At 42.1% G+C, this 10064-nt stretch overlaps 1 protein-coding gene across 1 annotated transcript in view; it reads left to right on the top strand.

Annotated features, from left to right (window-relative positions):
- The first annotated feature begins 3077 nt into the window (after nucleotides 1-3077).
- The window catches only part of grik5 (glutamate receptor, ionotropic, kainate 5), a 68771-nt gene continuing 61784 nt past the window's right edge, over nucleotides 3078-10064 (top strand). Inside the window, exons 1-2 of the mRNA XM_026939928.3 lie at nucleotides 3078-3347; nucleotides 5208-6464. The gene's annotated coding sequence lies outside the window, so the exon portion shown is untranslated. The remainder of the gene's footprint in view (nucleotides 3348-5207; nucleotides 6465-10064) is intronic.

Genomic DNA, 10064 nt, shown 5'->3' with positions numbered 1-10064 from the left:
GAACAGGAATTTGTGGCTACAGTGGGCACTGCATACAGTGCACAAACATTGCCTGGTCTTTTTCCAGGCTACAACTGTCCTGTTTTGGTGAGCCTGTGCCTACTGCAGCCTCACATTTTTGTTCTTAGCTGACAGAAGCAGAACCCTATGTGGTCCTCTGCTGTTGTAGCCCATCTGCCTGAGATGTTCCTCTGCTCACCACTGTTATACAGAGTGGTTATTTGAGTTAACATAGACTACCTGCCAGCTCGAACCAGTAGTGTGCTTTATACTGTGTAAACTCTAGAGACTGTTGTGCATGAAAATCCCAGGAGATCAGCAGTTTCTGAAAGACTGAAACCAGCCCGTCTGCCTCCGACAGCCATACCACAGTCAAAGTCACTGAGATCGCATTTTTTCCCAATTCTGTTGTTTGATGTGAACATTAACTGAAGATCTGTATAGGCAATGCTTTATGCATTGCCCTGCTGTCAAATGATTTGCTAATAGGATAATTGCATGAATGAGCAGGTGTATAGGCATTCCTATTTTCTATAAAACAAGAACTAAACAGCCAGCAAATTTAAAGTGCTTTCACAATATTTATATACAGGTATATTCATTAGACTGATGCTTTTATCCAAAGCTCGGGTAGAATCCAATACAATCAAAGAGTGGAGTAATTGAAGGTTAATGTTGCTCTAATGCTCAGTGATTTGAACTTACAACCTTCTGATCACCCATAGTCTTAAAAAATGATCCACTACTGCCTTCTAATTAGGAGCGACAATAAAGTTTTGTGGTGACATATTTAGATTTAATAATTTTTCATCTGTATCAATTTACAATCGAGAGATGATGCAATCATAGCTGTTGAGAGTCAGTGGTCAATACCAAGGATTAACCAGTGGCCCTCTGGCATATCTGAACTCTTCTAACCACTAGTACAGCACCTTAGTCACTACTCACCACTGCCCTATAATGAGGGCAGATGATTTTGACCAAAGCAGTTGTGAATTATATTTGGTTGAAGTCTTAACATTGTTTCTTTGGCAGTTTGGCGATTTGAGCTCGCAACCTTTCGGTCACTAGCACAGCATGTGTCCACATGTGGATGTGTATGGTGTAATTTGTGTCCACATGTGGATGTGTATGGTGTAATTTGTGTCCACACGTGGATGTGTGTTGGTGTAATGGTATAATTCGTGTCCACATGTGGATGCGTATGGTGTAATGGTGTATCTGTGACCACATGTGGATGTGTGTTGGTGTAGTGGTATGATCCGTGTCCACAGGTAGATGTGTATGGTGTAATGGTGTAATCTATGTCCACATGTGGATGGTGTAATGTGTACTTTGTGTCCACATATGGAAGTCTGTTGGTGTAATGGTATAATCTGTGTCCACATGTGGAAGTGTGTTGGTGTAATGGTATAATCTGTGTCCACATGTGGAAGTGTGTTGGTATAATCTGTGTCCACATGTGGAAGTGTGTTGGTATAATGGTGTAATCTGTGTCCACATGTGGAAGTGTGTTGGTGTAATGGTATAATCTGTGTCCACATGTGGAAGTGTGTTGGTGTAATGGTATAATCTGTGTCCACATGTGGAAGTGTGTTGGTGTAATGGTATAATCTGTGTCCACATGTGGAAGTGTGTTGGTATAATCTGTGTCCACATGTGGAAGTGTGTTGGTATAATGGTGTAATCTGTGTCCACATGTGGAAGTGTGTTGGTGTAATGGTGTAATCTGTGTCCACATGTGCGAGTGTGTTGGTATGATCTGTGTCCACATGTGGATGTGTGTTGGTATAATCTGTGTCCACATGTGGATGTCTATGGTGTAATAGTGTAATCCGTGTCCACATGTGGATGTGTGTTGGTATCATGGTGGAAATTGCACCGTCTCGGATCGCAAAGACTCTGCAGCGGATAGTGAGGACAACTGAGAAGATCATCAGAGTTTCTCTTCCCTCCATCACAGATATTTACACCACATGCTGCATCCTCAAGCCACCAGCATTGTGGATGACCCCATGCACCCCTCACACAAACTCTTCACCCACCTGCCATCTGGCAAAAGGTACCGAAGCATTTGGGCCCTCACAGACAGACTGTGTAACAGTTTCTTCCCCCAAGCCATCAGATTCCCCAATACTCAGAGACTGGACTGACACCAACCCACACACACACACACACACACACACACACACACACACACAAACACATACACTCAACTGAACACCACTCCACTCCCTTTGTAATTTTTGCACATTTCTTTCTTAAATTGCTGCTGAAACACCGTACACAAAATAATGTATTGACCACGTGCACTCTTGCTGCTACCACTGTATTTATCATAGTAAACACAGTACATAGTGTCATAGTATGTTATGTTTACATTTACAGCATTTTAGTATTATATCGTTATATCTTTTTGCACAACCTTTTACATATGGCACTCCGTCCACTTTATCTACACTGGAACTGTGTACTGGTTGGTGCTGCACTGTCCTTTACTGTGCCTATTGTCCTGTTTTAGGAAATTTGTACTTGTCTTGCTCTGTTTGCACATTTGCACACATGCACTTTATGTAGTCCTGTGTAGGTCTGTGTAGTTTCATGTAGCTCTGTGTTGTTTTATGTAGCACCATGGTCCTGGAGGAACGTTGTTTTGTTTCACTGTGTACTGTACCAGTTGTATATGGTTGAAATGACAATAAAAGCCACATGGCATTTGTATCCCTGCCTGTATAACTGTGTGTAGGTCTGTCATGCTTTGTTTATATACAAAAAACTACGCATCTAGAAATATGCACGTGTGATGTCCCTCTTGGACTGGTGCCTTCATTTGTTTTCTTCCTGCTTCCCTTATTTCATTCCTTATTTCCTCGATGGAGAGTGGGAGGGATGGAAGTGGCTGTCCATCTTTAATAAATGGGCAAGAAAAAAAGGAGCAGGATTGAGGGAGGAGGGACAGGAGTGATAGCTCTTTGGATTTAGATTGGAGCACGAGCAGAGGAGGTATGGGGGATACAATGAGCTGAGTGAGAGAGAGAGAGAGAGAGGGAGCGGGAGAGAGGGAGGGAGGGGTCGGAGTCAGGGAGTGAATGCAGCTTGCGGTGCCTGCTGTGGAATTACAGCAGAGAACATTGTAAGGACCTGAAAGAAAGCACTTTAAAAGAAAACGGAGGTTTGAAATGGAAGTACAAATGCGGACACACTGAAACCTCCATGCCTCCTGGAGAGTCGTGGACAATCACGGAGAAAAGAATTGGCAAGATTCGAGGGGCTCTGTCATTTTTCACACCGTAGACTTCAGAGCAGACCGGCAAGTGCCACCCTATTACTAGGATTGTCGCCTCACAGTAAGTGTGGGTTTATGCCATATTGCATCATGACCATGTCATTCATGCTGATTATTGTGTCATTCATGAATAACCCAGATGAGGGGATGCTGGATGACTTTTGCTGTCTTGCCTTTGATTTACCAGGGGAAGAGTGTGCCATACCATAGACTCTGTGTGTGTGTGTGTGTGTGTGCATGGTGCCAGTGTTTGATTGGTATTCCATGTACGGTGTGCGGCGCTCCAAACGGGCTCTGTTCAGAATGGCTCCACAGAGCAGGGATTGTGTTAACCTGCATAGAACCACTCTGCTAGAGCAATGAGTTTTCCACAGCTTCTTTCTCTCCTCATTTTTGCATTTTCATCAGGTCTTATTGAAACCCTCTGGGCATTTGTTCCCACACAATTCATTTAACCCTAGCGTCTCTCTCTCTCTCTCTCTCTCACTCTCTTGCCCCTTTCCTCTTTTTTTTTACCCTTGCTCCTCTTCTCCCTTCCCTCCATCCTCCCCCTCGCCATCCCTGCCTCCCTCCATCCCTCCATCCCCCACTCTGACTCAGAGAGTGCTGTCCTTTGCTGATAGATTTGAGAGAAACCTGGCTGTCTTATATTCATTTTTGGCTGTGAGCCTTGTCTCCACTCATTCCCTTGTTCTCCCTTGTTGTTTGTATAAGAAGGATGCAAGGGTCCTTCCTATTGCTTAGACTTAGTCAGTGTGTAATGGTGATAACTGGTGCATCTGGCTTAGAGATCACTCACATTTTGCCTATGACATTTGTTGCGCATAGACGCACACATGCGAGTGTGTGTGTGTGTGTGTATGTAACGAGCAGGACATGGCATCATTTGCTACCTCAGAGGCCGATTTAACTCCTGCTATGGTGCCTTCACACCCTTTTCTCATGCACACTTAGATACCAGATTTCACTTGTTCACCCTCACACGCACACTGCTAACGAGCTAAGCCCCCTCATGGCATGTATGGCTGTGTATTGATTAAGCGCAGTACTCCAGAGGGCTGTTACAGGCTATAGTTCAAGCTGTCCAGCATTTCCAGATGCCCATATCTCTCCATTTTTCTCACTCTCTATCTCAACCAGATAATCACTGAAGCCCTGCTCACCCTGTTTAACACACTGACAGATTGCGTAGCTTGTGAGTCTTTATCTTCTGTCTGTGTGTTTGGAAAGGAATATGTTGAGGGGGGCCATGGAAGATCCAGAACAATGAAAGAACGAAGAATGTGGATGCAAAGACGCAGACAAGGCAGGGTGGAGTTAACGTGGGATGTGTGGGATAAATAAGAGTGACAGAAATGTTGGCCTTTCACCCATCACTCGTCTCTTGCTAGCAAACTCACTCCTTCACTTTCATCTTTCATTTCATCTTGCCGAATGGTGGTTCCATCTCAACCTTGCTAAAATAGTACCGAAGGCCATTCTTTCTATTACTGATTGCTTTCATCACTTGCCTTGTTCCATTTCTCTTCTGTCCACTTGGTTCATTGAACTTAGTCCATTACATTTCACATCACAGCACTGACAGGCCTCACAAAAGATCTCCAGAGTAACCTAATAATTTAATTCAGTAGGAATGTTAGACACACAAAGACATGTTTGGGCCATGCTTCTGCAGCTCTTTGTAAGGGCACTGAGATGATGATGGTAAGATGGCAGTCTGCCACTGGTACACATACAGCTTAATAACATACTACAGTTTGCTCTAATACACTCTATTGCATTAACATGATACTGAAGCTATAAGTGCTGGAATACTCCTGCACTCATTAATCCCAGATTAAAAGGTGTAATAGTTTAAAAAGATTTTTTTTTTCTATCAAAACGTGACAGTGAATTTCTGTATTTTTGTGATTTTCCTCAGGTTTTAGCCCTGAAAACCACTGCTGGAACAACTGTGTGAATCTGTGACTCCAATCAAACCTGAGTTCAGTCTAGGCAAAGGGATACTAGCTCATATGTTCATGGAAATGTGAGTCTAAAGATAGGAATCACTGTCTGCTACATCTTCTGCACACCTGAGGAGTCAGACTGTGGAACTGTGGGAATCGAGGAGGTTAATGTTCTTGGACATCTCCACCACAAGAACAAGAGTAAGGAAAGAGGCTCTCCTGGAATTTCTGGGATTGGGCCCTGCTCGTTTCGCCTGGATACTTGGACCTATTAGTTGTTAATCACTGAACTGTTTTAACTGGGATCAAAATATAGTGTTTCCTTTGTCCCTCAAATCTTCCCTCATCGGACTGTAGCAGAATTGTTTAAGATTTGCCAAGAAACAGTATCTTGGCCTAGGAGTTCTCTTATATCTACACATGGCCTAACAGTGTGTGTGGGGTCAGTGTGATGACCTGTATTTGAAGGTGTGTTTGTGCATGTATAGCTATGGGTAAGGTCAGGAGCAAGAGGCTAAAAGGAAGAGGCAGCTAATCATTAATGCATACTTCTGAGCCAGGTGGTAGGTTAGTGTGTGTGTGTGAGTGAGGGTGCAGATGTCAGTAAGAGTGTGTCTGAATGTGGGCATGTGTCAGGAAACGTGTGTTTTATTGTGTGTAGAGACTCTTCAAAAATAGACATGATTGTAGGCAGGTTTTCGGGCAGGCAGAGATAACATCTGCAGGAGAGAGGAATAAAGTCTGAGACAGAGAGAAAGACAGACAGAACAGGCGTTTCGATTTTTTTGTTCCAATCTGATTGTAGCCTCATTTCCCTGGTCTGATCACTACAGACTAGGCCATAAATAAAGAGGCAGCGAAAGACTGAGCATAAAGGAGAGGGAAAATTAAAATCCTCCATCTCATTCCCTCTTCTGTGTCCATTTTTGATGTGAGTAGAACTAACCAGGATTTCACTAACCTCTGCAGCTTGGATAAGGTCCTCAATAAATGACTTCCCCCCATGATATTAGATCATTACAACTGTAGACTTCTGAGGTGCTGCTTATCCTCCCTCCTTTAAAGTCAAGCTATTTGGAACGGTCCACTCGTAGCAGTAACAAAGGGTTTGGACAATTGTGATTTTCCACTTCTCTGACCGGAGCCCAACATTTCCCCAGAGGAGCGAGTTCGCCACCTAACACAGCAACTCCATGGCGCCTTGTTCCTGACGACGCATGCTTCACTCTGTGAGTAAATCACTTCTACAACATACCTATGTGTGTGTGTGTGTGTGTGTGTGTGTGTGTGTGTGTGTGTATAGTAGTAGTAGTAGTAGTGAGTAAATCACTTCTATACCCTATCTGTGTGTGTGTTTTCTTAGCCATGTTGTCTCTGGATGAGTGAGCTAACAACACTTGCTGTGTTTGGCCTGTCTGTGTGTGCATGATCCTGTGAGCAAATGATAACTTGTCAGGTAGAGTTAGCTCTGGTGTGTTGGAGCTGATTCCTGAAATTGTGGTCTGTTTGTGTTCTCATTTGGACTGAGGTATGTGAGCTTGCGTTCGCTGCCTCCCATGGTGCTCCCTTGAATTTTCTTCTATGTAACTATTATATAGACATTCTGGGATTGCTAAAAGAACAGTCCTCTGGGCCTTAAACGCTCCTTAAATTTCATATTGTATTTTCTATACATGAAACACATTCTGGCATCCTGCTGAAATTTTTGTAGGCCCTTTGAATTGTCACTACCTTTTTGCCCCACTAGCAATATACCTAGACACTTATATAAGACACAACTGGCAAAAAATAAACATTCTAGGTTTTTAAAATTGTGCTTCTTCCTAACACTCTATGCATGCACATTAAAGCCATTTGGGACAATTCAGCTCCTGCTATTACCTGACAATTAGTGTGGACATGCCCTTAACCGGTCCAGCGAGCTGTGAAGAGCATCGCCTTCCTACCCACTCCTTCGCTGGTTACTCAGAGCCTGAGAATCCATCTCAAATTCCATCTCATATCTCACATATTTAATGTCTTGAGAGTTATAGGACCCCCTATTTGTGTCTTCACCCTAGTTTCCAAGACTAAACCTACTTAAGGTTTAATCGCAGGTGTAAATACAAAAAAAAAAAAAAAAAATGGGCCAAGCCTAAAAATGGCTATCTATTGGTTATCTAATGCAGGTTTTGTGTCTAGAAGATTTGTTAAAAAGCCATTGCTGTCTCAGGAAAACGTCAAAGACAGAATGATGTTTTTGGCAGAACATAGAAAGTTTGATTCAGATCAGGTCCAGCAGAGTTGTGCGGAGTGATGAATCACAATTTGAGTTGCATGGTGATGCTCCAGAGAGGTGTCTTTGAAAATCTAGTGAGAAATACAATAGTGAATGCATCTCTACCACAGTTTAGCATGGAGGAAGAGGTGTCATGGTGTGGGGAGCCTTTTTAGCTGCTGGTACTGGGGAGCTGCTTCACTGTGAAAAGTCAATTAATGCTTTGGAATACAGGAGAATATTGCAGAAAGGCTTGCTTCCCACAATTGAAAAGTTGTTTTCTAAAGTGTAACGATCAGATGTAATTTTTCGACAAGACAATGCTCCTGCACACACTGCAAACCCCACCAAAAAGTGGCTTGAGAACAAATCCATCAGGCTTGTTTTGGCCTGGTCAGAGTCCAGATTTGAACCCTATAGAGAATATTTGGTTTCACATTAAACACAAACTAACTGGGGAACAACACTGACTCTTCTTTCTGTAAAGAGCTGTCCGCAAGTTCACCCACAATTAAAGAAATCAAAGGGAAAATCTATCCCATACGAAGTACTACAATTACAATTACAAAGTAAATTACTTTGTAATTTCCTGAACAATGGATTGTTGTTAAGATGATTAAAAGCTTAATATTTTTGCCATTTTGGGCTTGGCCCATTTTTTTGTTCAGGAGTGTAAACTCAAAGCCCATTGGTTTGGGTAGAGATTTTAGAGATTTGCTCTGGGTGCTTAAAAAGGGGAACTGTATTTTTCTTCTATCATATTTGACATTTAGGTAAGCTGCATGAAGCTCCAGGTGTTTAAATATACCTGAGTTACACCGGTGAAGAAAGAGGAGTAAAGGTGCTAATGTGATTTAAGTTCAGACTGATACAGTGTGCTGACTGGGTGTATACATGTATTTATGCGTGCGTGTGTGTGTGTTGTTGCTGACGTAACTATTTCTGACGCTCATAAGGCTCTCGTCGATGCCCTGTTCGAGGTCTGAGAGTACTTGCGAGTTATTGCTGCATTTACACACCTCTGTGATGTTCGCCTGCTCTGTTGCCATGGCACCGGGCCATTGCTGTTTACTGGTAGGCTGAAAGCAAACACTGGAAGTAGCGGATGTGTCAGAGACCATAAACATATTACAGAACATATAGTACATACAGTCAAAAAATAAAGCAAGAAGCACACACATGTTCAGAATGAACTGAACTGAATCTGTCATGCTTACTAATACTGATATGACTCTTCCTTGCTATAATTAGAAATTTAGATGTGTATTAGTGCAGGGCTTTGGTGGTGCAATAACAGTAAGCACTACATTCAAAATCTAGTCCTCATTCAAGGACCTTTTTGACACACAGGCAAACTCTGAGGAAATATAACTTCATACCTGAGATAATAACCTGGATCAGTCTGACTGTGAACTATATAATAAGAGATCTCTGTAATCAGACTTGTGATTGTACTGAAATGAAACTGCAGTCTCAGAGTGGGTAACACCATGGGTTCACCAGTGAAGATGAAGAAGCAGCTTTCCTCTAAAGCCACACCAGAGACTTTGGCGGCAGTGAAGAGCTCACTGGATCATCTCCGAACACAGCTTACAGAAAGATGCTCACTGAACCAGTGCTGATAGTTCTGTTATTCACAAGCTTAACCTCTTTCAATCTTTTTATTTCTTCCCAATTTTTTTTGGTCAATTTGGTCTCTGCCAGTTCCCACCCACTAGCAAGTTCTCCTCTATCCCCTATGACAACTACCAACTGGGGGAAGGTGAGGACTGGCATGCTTCCTTCTAGACATGTGCAGCTCTGCCTCCAAAAATTTTCCAACTGCTCTTCATGCAATTCATTAGGGGTGTAACACAATGCACAATGTAATTGTTTAGTGCTTCAAATATTCATACCTGTATTCATATTCAGATTTAAACCGGAAGCATGCATGGCCTAGATGTGAAGGTTTTTTTTCTTTCTTTCTTATTTATTTATTTATTTATTTATTTAAATCTAAACCTTGGCACAACACCCATGGGGGAAAAAACACTGGAACCTAAGACTGCAGGAAATTTTTTTTCATTCACAAATTATAACAACAAATAGCGATTTGCAAAACATAACTTTATTCAGCTGTTTAACCAGATGCTCTTTGAAACTTTCTGGTAAGCTTTCTATCTTCTGTCTAATGTGACTGAGTAAGCAAGCTAACTATTGTTGTTTATCATTGACAACAATAACCACTTCATAATATTTTATCGGTTTTAATTTAGTTTTTGGGTCTGTTACAATCCAGAAAGATCAGAAATGTTTGCTTGACACTCTATCAGAGTCTACTACGAAGCTGAGATGCAGTGCTGCTGCTAATCAAAATGCATTTCATTATAATGCCTGTATAATTTTCTGGGAATATTTCATTTTAATAACGATGGAGAACAATCCTTTAATGAGAAACATGCAATTAATGTTCAAGTTAAGATTTTCTAAATAAATTAAATGATTATGTTTGGAGACCAAGGCAGAGGTAGGCCTGTATACAGCACTGCATACAGCGTGTGGTCTGCATGGGCTACATAGATTGGCAGTTCTA

This window comes from Pangasianodon hypophthalmus, chromosome 1 (genome assembly GCF_027358585.1).
Source record: "Pangasianodon hypophthalmus isolate fPanHyp1 chromosome 1, fPanHyp1.pri, whole genome shotgun sequence".
Lineage (NCBI taxonomy): Eukaryota > Metazoa > Chordata > Actinopteri > Siluriformes > Pangasiidae > Pangasianodon > Pangasianodon hypophthalmus.
The sequence above is the reverse complement of the archived record's forward strand: the minus strand, read 5'-3'. Positions and strand labels throughout refer to the sequence as shown.